The sequence below is a fragment of the Triticum urartu genome, chromosome 3 (genome assembly GCF_003073215.2).
Source record: "Triticum urartu cultivar G1812 chromosome 3, Tu2.1, whole genome shotgun sequence".
NCBI lineage: Eukaryota > Viridiplantae > Streptophyta > Magnoliopsida > Poales > Poaceae > Triticum > Triticum urartu.
The window spans coordinates 596,761,521-596,771,275 of NC_053024.1; the positions used below are offsets into that span (position 1 = coordinate 596,761,521).

Genomic DNA, 9,755 nt, shown 5'->3' on the forward strand with positions numbered 1-9,755 from the left:
CACGGCCCGACCGATCAAGCACCGAAACTATGGCACCTCCGAGTTTTAGCACACGTTCAGCTCGATGACGATCCCCGGACTCCGATCCAGCAAAGTGTCGGGGAAGAGTTCCGTCAGCACGACGGCGTGGTGACGATCTTGATGTACTACCGTCGCAGGGCTTCGCCTAAGCACCGCTACAATATTATCGAGGATTATGGTGGAAGGGGGCACCGCACACGGCTAAGAATATGATCACGTGGATCAACTTGTGTGTCTATGGGTGCCCCCTACCCCCGTATATAAAGGAGTGGAGGAGGGGAGGGCCGGCCCTCTCTATGGCGCGCCCTAGGGGAGTCCTACTCCCACCGGGAGTAGGATTCCCCCTTTCCTAGTCCAACTAGGAGTCCTTCCATGTAGTAGGAGTAGGAAACAAGGAAGGGGTGCAGCCCCTCCCCCTAGTCCAATTCGGACTAGGCCTTGGGGGAGCGCGCGGCCTGCCCTAGCAGCCCCTCTCTCTTTCCCGTATGGCCCAATAAGGCCCAATACTTCTTCCCCGTATTCCCGTAACTCCCCGGTACTCCGAAAAATACCCGAACCACTCGGAACCTTTCCGATGTCCGAATATAGTCGTCCAATATATCGATCTTTACGTCTCGACCATTTCGAGACTCCTCGTCATGTCCCCGATCTCGTCCGGGACTCCGAACTCCTTCGGTACATCAAAACTCATAAACTCATAATATTAACTGTCATCGAAACCTTAAGCGTGCGGACCCTACGGTTCGAGAACAATGTAGACATGACCGAGACACGTCTCGGTCAATAACCAATAGCGGAACCTGGATGCCCATATTGGCTCCTACATATTCTACGAAGATCTTTATCGGTCAGACCGCATAACAACATACGTTGTTCCCTTTGTCATCGGTATGTTACTTGCCCGAGATTCGATCGTCGGTATCTCAATACCTAGTTCAATCTCGTTACCGGCAAGTCTCTTTACTCGTTCCGTAATACATCATCTCGCAACTAACTCATTAGTTGCAATGCTTGCAAGGCTTATGTGATGTGCATTACCGAGAGGGCCCAGAGATACCTCTCCGACAAATCTCGAAATACGCCAACCCAACATGTACCTTTGGAGACACCTGTAGAGTACCTTTATAATCACCCAGTTACGTTGTGACGTTTGGTAGCACACAAAGTGTTCCTCCGGTAAACGGGAGTTGCATAATCTCATAGTCATAGGAACATGTATAAGTCACGAAGAAAGCAATAGCAACATACTAAACGATCGGGTGCTAAGCTAATGGAATGGGTCATGTCAATCAGATCATTCACCTAATGATGTGATCCCGTTAATCAAATAACAACTCTTTGTCCATGGTTAGGAAACATAATCATCTTTGATTAACGAGCTAGTCAAGTAGAGGCATACTAGTGACACTCTGTTTGTCTATGTATTCACACATGTATTATGTTTCCGGTTAATACAATTCTAGCATGAATAATAAACATTTATCATGAAATAAGGAAATAAATAATAACTTTATTATTGCCTCTAAGGCATATTTCCTTCAGTGGGTTAGGCTTAAATGTTCTTGCCATGTGTTTCATGATGCTCTTGTTATGTTTGAATTATTATCTTTTATGCGAGCACCATTGAATCATCATGTCTAGCTAAAAGGCATTAAAGAAAAGCGCTTGTTGGGAGACAACCAACACTTTTACCAACTGTTTTTGTGTGTTCACATGATTAGGTTACTGTAGTAATCATGTTTTATTGCTTTTGTTTCAATAAAGTGCCAAGTAAAGCCTTTAGGATCTTGTTGGGTGATAGTTACTTTGATCTTGCTGAAAAACAGAAACTTTTGCACTCACGAAAATAATTCTAGTTTTTAACACAAGAGTGCTATTGAGTTTATTCTTTTTGCAAAAGATTAATATACAAATTGCTCACGTGTTCCTAATTTTTCAGAATTTTTGGAGTAGTAGAAGTATGGTTGGAGTACAGATTACTACAGACTATTTTGTTTTTGACAGATTCTGTTTTCAATGCATAGTTTGCTTGTTTTCTAGTTTCCACGGCTTATATTGCTCAATATAAATTATGGAAATGATATGCTACAGTAGGCATTGTGTGAGAACAATTATGAATCTTGTCTTTGACAATACCAAAAGTGAAATGGTTTGCTCTTTATTATACTAACCTATCTCACGAAGTTTCGTTAAGTTTTGTGTGATTGAAGTTTTCAAGTTTTGGGTGAGATATCGATGTGAAGAATAAGGAGTGACAAGACCCTAAGATTGGGGATGGCCAAGGCACCCCCAAGGTAATATTCAAGGAAGATCCAAGAAACTAAGCTTGGGGATGCCCCCTCTTTCACTACTAGGAAAAAGGCTACTAGCAGCGCGGGTAAAATGGCTACTAGCAGCGTGGGTACCCATAGCAGCATGGGTACCCGCGCTACTAGTATCGCGCTACAGCTAATAGTTAGTAGTAGCGTGGGTTAAACCCGCGCTACTGCTATTTAGTACCCACGCTATTACTAACGAAATAGTAATAGCGCCTCTTTAGTACCAACGCTACTAGTATCCTAAATACTAGTAGCGCTCAATTTGTTCCCTACTACTAACTATTTAGGATTTAAAAAAAATCGACCAATTCCATTTTATGCATACAATTCCGAGAAAACACAATAGTGATGGAAATGTCCTTATTCCTGATATCTACTATCACACAGTTGCCATATCTACTATCACACAGTTTCTCATTCTACATGTCCTCACTCCAATAGTAAGAAAAATGAAAAGGACAAATAGAGCTAATCTTCAATGGAACGGTGCAATTGCACTACAGTCTCATGGATTCACTCTGCGGCTTCAACATCTCATTATCCTGCAGCAATGGAAATGAGCATCAGCAAGGCATATAGATATAATGAATAAATGGCGAGGAAGCATAATCTCAGATGATACAGGACTCAGGGACTAAGATTTTGATACAATGCGAATATGCACTGTAAGTACACATATATTTCAGTTACAAAAAGATATTCAGTTAAAAAGTTACAAATAACTGAATGAAACTCAGACTATATATTTCAGTTATAAAAAATATTTCAGCTTAGGAATGCAGTGTATAAATCAGACTAAATAGATAACACTACCGAAGCTTAAATTTAAATGTGCAGTTTAAGTACGAGCACCTACCAACTGAATATAGCTAGCTAGCATAAATGTCAATTGGCGCAGGATTTTCTTTAGTGCATTTGCACTAGGAAACTAGTCCTAACATATCAGCATTTTGATCAGCATTATAAATCCCGTTGTGAATCCAAGGAAATCAACAGTTCTATAAGATATGGCTAGAAAACACTGGATAGAACAGAAAGAAGCCACTGCTTTGCTGTGTGGAAAATTCCCCGACATTACTTCACTATGGATTGGATAAAGAATCAATAAGGACAACACCCACGGTAACACTCTTACGTCAATGTTTGCAGTTTGGACCATCAGTTAAAATAAATGCACTAGCAAGTTAGCCTCTACATCAACCAGCCATCCAGACATGCATTTACTAACCTATACTTGGAGCTGCAGTTGCTTCAGATACTCAATGGTCTCGTCAAGCATGGATGCCTTGTTGGTTTTGTGGTGCCGACCTTGTTGGAATTGGGTATCAGGCTCTGCAACGCCTTCATCTTCTCGTTGATCCTGCTCCTCCGCCGCTGCACCCCAATCAAGCAAGCAAGCAATGAGAAGCCGAGAAAACAGGGCGAGAATAGCAGAAAAGCGGTTAACGACAGGGAAGCGAGACACCACCTTATCGGAGAGGTTGTGCAACTCGGCCGCGCAGGTGCGCTTGCTGCCGGATTCGGCGGCGGCGCGGGCGGTCAAAAGCTTGAACCCCTTAGGGTCATCAATTCTAGACCACTTGATATCCTTTAGATATTTCAAAACAGGCTCATCACGCTCTTGGATCTAGAATTAAGCAAGTATACAGTCAGAAATGCATTAAGGGAGCTAAAAGAACACCTACAAATAGAGCACACTATGAATTACCTCCTCAGTCATCACTTCATTTGTTTTCAAAGCAGTGAGCCAAAAATCTGGGACTCCTTTAGCTAAAAAAAAGTTTAACAGCACATCAGAATGGTGATCACTAAGAGGAAGTGCAATCTTTGGTTTCATACCATCTGAATCTCCCCCTCAGCGGCATTTTCACTGGTTCGTTCTTTAGCAACACCATCAACCTCCACAACTCCATTTACAATGTACAATGTCATACGTCTGAAACCATGCAAAACAATGGAACAATTTGCACATAAGGAAATGGAAAGAAGTTATATCTTTTCATATATTCACCTGAAACGTTATAAACAAATGGAGTAAGCTCACCTTAGCATACAATGGTTCATACAGCTTCCGGTACTTGGCTTCAAGGGCAGCCCGTTCCTCGAAAAACTTCGCCTCAATCTCATCATGTTGACTCTGAAGTATTACACAGATAAATGTTAGTTCTCTGGGGCAACAAAGATCATACAACGAAATAGGAAATTTACGCAAGATATTGATCTACTCTGATAAACAAATATAGATAGAAATGGAACTTTTCAAAGATTCACCATGGATAATTGATATGATACAGGACAAACTTGAAGCAACAAGCTTGACTGCACACACAAAAATGCTAGGAAATGGGAACAATACAAATATGTAGCTTGTCTAAAGTTGGCCCAACGAAAGTTGTTATACATGCTAGCAACAAACAATGCCAACGTAACTTGAATCATTTGATCTTGCATCTTAACAGAGCAAATATTTATAGTTCTAAAACAAACCTGCAGACATAAAACAAACTCCTAGCAAGCCTAGCATAAAATACAAAAGCTTGGGTCGCTGTTACGACGAGGCAGGACACTGCATTAGGTTTTTTCACTCGTCATTGAGATTTGAATGGCAAATTCAGATGTTGTTCAGGTCAAATGATAAGTTCCATGAAGCTAATTCTAGGCTGTAGGCAACCCAATATTCTTAAAGTAGATACTCATGGCAACAGTATAATGTCTCTCTTCAGTAATGAACTCCACAACTGCCTTTTCAGGCCATAATTCATACCCTGGCTTATTCTGTGTTTACCGTACCGGTGATTTAGCATTCACATTCCTTGCCTCACTCATCAACACATAAGTAGGACTAATCTACAAAACGATGTATTTCGTCTGCCAAAGAATAACATCCATCTTGGTAAGCAAATGGCAAGGAACCGAATAGTTTTGTTTCCATCTCAGAACTTAACTAGCCTGATCAACACAACCAATCAACTAGAAATCGTGATCCCCTAAAAGGGAGTGCAGAAACTAAAACTGTTGGACTAAAAACGAATTATCTAGCATAACAGAACAAAAGGAATTTAGTCCTTACAAATCAATCGATTGCACCTGATACAAATAAAAATCACTATATTCATTTCAGATCAGCACTTCACCATATGAAGTACTCCCGCACAGGAGCATCAGCAAACCAATCGCAGCAGAAATGCTAAAATTTAAAGGCATGAGAGATCCTTCTCAACCTGAATGCCCCTCAGAAACTCAACACGCGTCCTGACATTGGGCGAGAGCGACTCGAGCACGTCTGCGTGCTGCCCCGCCAGGCTCTGCAGCTTGTCCTGCAGTCAAATCAGATCGGACAGATGAGCAGCCGCGGTAATTGGACCCAAAACACGCCACCAACCATCACAGCCCGCACGCAGAGCGACCAAGCGTGCCGGAATCGAACGGAAATGGGCATGCCTATGGGCCAAACAACAAGTAACCGTACCTTCAGGGCATTGACGAGGCCGACGCGGTCCTCGGGCAGGAAATGGGGGGAGGGGTAGGGCAGCACCGCGGCGGCCTGGCCGGCCGGCTGCAGCGGTCGGAGGGGGTTGGAGGGGCGAGGGGGAGGCCGGCCGGCTGCAGCGGATTGGGAGAGGAGAGGAGGTGGAAGGAGGTTGCGGTGGAGGGGATCTGGATCGGGGCTTGGGTGGATTTTTATTTTTTTTAGAAAAACGGGGGCGGGTGGATGATGGAGTGGGATAGTTGGTGGGAAGAAGTCCAATTTAAACCTTAATCTCGTAGGGGTTAGTTAAATCGGACCTGCAACTCTTAATCCCTGAAATTAGGACCCTGAACTAATAATTCCCAGTCTAAATTAAACCTTACAAGGAAACCCAAACAGGGATTACGTACGTGGCAAGGGGAGATCGGGATTACCCCGGAAAAAAAAGAGATCGGAATCGTGGGGGAGAGAACAGCAAAAAGAAAAAGGATCGGGGGGAGAGAGGGCGGTGCGCGTGTGTGCAAAGTGCATGGGCCGGCCCAGTGCGGCCCTCCAATCGACCTCGTCTCCATCGCTAGTGTCCTCTGGCGTTCGGCTCTGCTTCTGGCGATTGCAATGGCGACGACCGGGTGATCGCCGCGGCAGTGACGATCGTGACGAGGCGAGGAAGGAAGAAGGCGAAGGTAACGTCCCCGAACTCCTCCTCCTCCATTAGTAGTAAGTTACCTGCTGATTTCGCAGCATTAGGGTTAGGGTTCATAGGGCAGAATTGGAGATGTTCGTCTTTTGGTCAGATTTTGCAGTTGATTTGTGTTGGAAATAGCATTGATAAATTATATTCATCTGTATTTTTTTCAGTTAAATCATGGACCCGGTAGACATATTGAACGTTCGATTTCACTTTGGTGGCGAGTTCATCCGCATTGGTCCGAAGTTGGATTATGTGGGAGGAGATGAAGGTTTTTCAGAGATTGAGAGAGACAAACTATCACTACAGGAGGTGAAAGGCTTTGTGAAAGATCATGTAGAGTTGAAGGAATCCATGAAGTATTATTTTCATATTCCTGGCAAAGAACTTCTCAATGGGTTGTTGTTTCTTAACAATGACAGTGTTTGTGTGAAGATGTCAGATTATATATGTGTGGGTGGAGTTGCAGATGTGTATGTGGAGTACCATGGGGAGGAGGACAGCCATGACACTAGGAGTGGCAGTGATTTTGAGGACGATGAACTTGTGCATTTATCTGATTTAGAACCAGATCAGGTCATTAGTGCAGAACCGGCTGAAGATGAGCATGATGTGCTAGTGCTTGATGAAACTGGCGTGATCACACAAGTTTTGTCCAGCCCAGTGAAGCAACAAACAATTATTAGAAGGAAAAATGATGCTGCTACTGACAGAGAAGACACCCATTTGGATTCAGATTCAGATTCCGACACTGAATACATGCCACATAGCGAGGACAGTGGAGAAGATTCCGAGGTTGTGCAACTAAGAAGACATGCCAGAAAGTTTAAGAAAAGAATGAGAGAGTCAAAAAGCTGGATTGGCATGGATTCAACAGGTCCTATTCCAATTGATCTTGTTGCAAACATGGAGGTACAGCTCGAGGGGGAGGAAGATGACTGGAATTATGACTCATCCGACGAGGACTACAGCTATGATGAAGATTCAGATGGGCAGATAGTGAAGAGGAAGAGCAAGTACCCAAGATACAACAATGACACTGAAATACCACATTTCAGTTTGTCGATGGTGTTCAGAAGCAAGAACCAACTTTGCAAAGCTTTGAGAAGATATGGAATAGTCACAAAAAGGAGTATTGAGTTTTTAGAGTGAGGGCCAAGTGTGGATGGCCTGGTTATCCTTGGCTATTATATGCAGCAAAAAATTCAAGAACTTCAAGAATGCAAGTGGTTACCTTCAATGATGAACATCATTGTGCTCAGAATAGGCAAAACAAACTTGTGAGTGCTAAAGTGATTGCACAAAGATATGAACACTTCATACTAGCTAACCCAATGTGGAAGATTGACAGCATGAAAGCAACAGTTCTCCAAGATATGTTTGCCGATGTGTCAACTTCTAAGTGTAAGCATGCAAAAAAGCTTGTCATGGACAGATTGATGTGTGGTATGAAGAACGAATACACTCGAGTGTTTGATTACCAGTTGGAACTATTGAGGAGCAATCCTGGAAGCACTATTGCAGTATGTTTGGACCCAACAAACATGGATCAAAACATATTTCAGAGTTTTTATGTTTGCTTTAATGCAATGAAACTTGGTTTCAAAGCTGGTTGCAGGAAAGTAATAGGGCTCGATGGCTGTTTCTTCAAAGGAGCAGTGAAGGGGGAGCTTTTGTGTGCAATAGCAAGAGATGCCAACAACCAGATGTATCCAGTGGCTTGGGCTGTAGTTGAGAAGGAAACAAAAGAAAGTTGGAAGTGGTTTGTTGGGCTGCTTATCAAAGATCTGGATATCAACAACAATGGAGCCGGCTGGGTTGTTATTTCAGATCAGCAAAAGGGATTAATAAATGCAATGCAAGACTATCTTCCAAATGCAGAACACAAGATGTGTGCTAGGCACATATATGCGAACTGGAGAAAGAAACATAGATCTCATGAGTGGCAGAAAAAATTTTGGGCCATAGCAAAAGCTTCTAACAAGCAAGATTTCAACTATCGCAAAGCAAAACTTGCTCAAGAGACACCTGATGGAGTGAAGGACATTATGAGGACAGAGCCTATGCATTGGGCAAGGGCATTTTTTCAGCTAGGCTCAAATTGTGAGTCTGTCGACAATAATCTATGTGAGTCATTCAATCACTCAATAGTAGATGCAAGGTTTTATCCAATAATTTCCATGCAAGAGAGAATCAGGAAGAAGATACTTGTTAGAGTGCAAGAACAAAGGGCAAAGAGTGAGAAGTGGAATGGGACAATATGTTCTGGCATTTTCAAGAAGTTGAAGGCAAGTATTGCAAGGACACGGTTTGTTGAAGTGCTTTGGAATGGCACAGATGGATTTGAAGTGAAGCACATCAATGGCAGAGGAAGACAATACACTGTAAATCTTGATAAATGGACATGCTCATGTGGATACTTCCAGTTGGCGGATCTTCCTTGCTGCCATGCAATTAGTGCCATCTACAAGTGTGGAAAAAAAGTAGATGATTTCATCCACCCTTGCTATTCAGTTGATGTGCAGAAAAAAAAATATGACCACTGTTTGCAGCCTGTTGAGGGTGAGGAGATGTGGCCAGTTTCTCCAAATCCTAGGCCACAAGCACCTGGATATGTGAAAATGCCAGGTAGGCCTTCTAACAATGACAGGAAGAGGGAAGAAACAGAGAAGCCGAAGGGTAATAAAATGAGCAAACATGGAACTGCGATCAAGTGTTCATTGTGTGGTAGCATTGGACACAACAAGTCTAGCTGCAAAAAGAATCCAGAGAGAGGAAAGAAAAAGAATGCACACCTAGTTAAGAGCAAGAAAGCAGAGGTATGTTTCCTGCATTTTAGATGAATATTAGAGAATTTAAATGATTTAGACGAACACTACAGAATTTAGATGAATCATATAAAAATTCAAATGAATATTTGTGTTCATTTTGTATTTTACTTATTAGAGAATTTGATTGCTTGTATATGAATACTACAGATTTTAGATGAATATTATAGAATTTCAAATAAATATTTGAGTTCATTTTGTATTTTACTTATTTCTACAGCAAGCACAAGGTAGTACTACTCAAACTGCTGCCCCAGCTGCACCAACTTCTCAACCTGCTGCCCCAGCTACACCAAGAACTCATACTGCTGCCCAAGCTGCACCAAGAAGTTCTCAAGCTGCTGCCCCTACTGCAGCAAGAACTGCTCAAGCTGCAGCCCCATCAAACAAGTTCAAACCTCCAAGAAAAAGATCTGCACCCTTTCAACCTG

The 9,755-nt window shown here is 42.6% G+C and overlaps 1 long non-coding RNA gene across 1 annotated transcript; it reads right to left on the reverse strand.

Annotated features, from left to right (window-relative positions):
- Positions 1–2,628: 2,628 nt before the first annotated feature.
- On the reverse strand, positions 2,629–6,048 carry LOC125548798. The gene is made up of 8 exons (XR_007301169.1): positions 5,809–6,048; positions 5,561–5,656; positions 4,384–4,476; positions 4,179–4,275; positions 4,048–4,109; positions 3,808–3,966; positions 3,568–3,713; positions 2,629–2,881 (listed from the first exon to the last, which is right to left on the reverse strand). It is a non-coding gene; the product is annotated as an uncharacterized LOC125548798 (long non-coding RNA).
- Between the last annotated feature and the right edge of the window lie 3,707 nt (positions 6,049–9,755).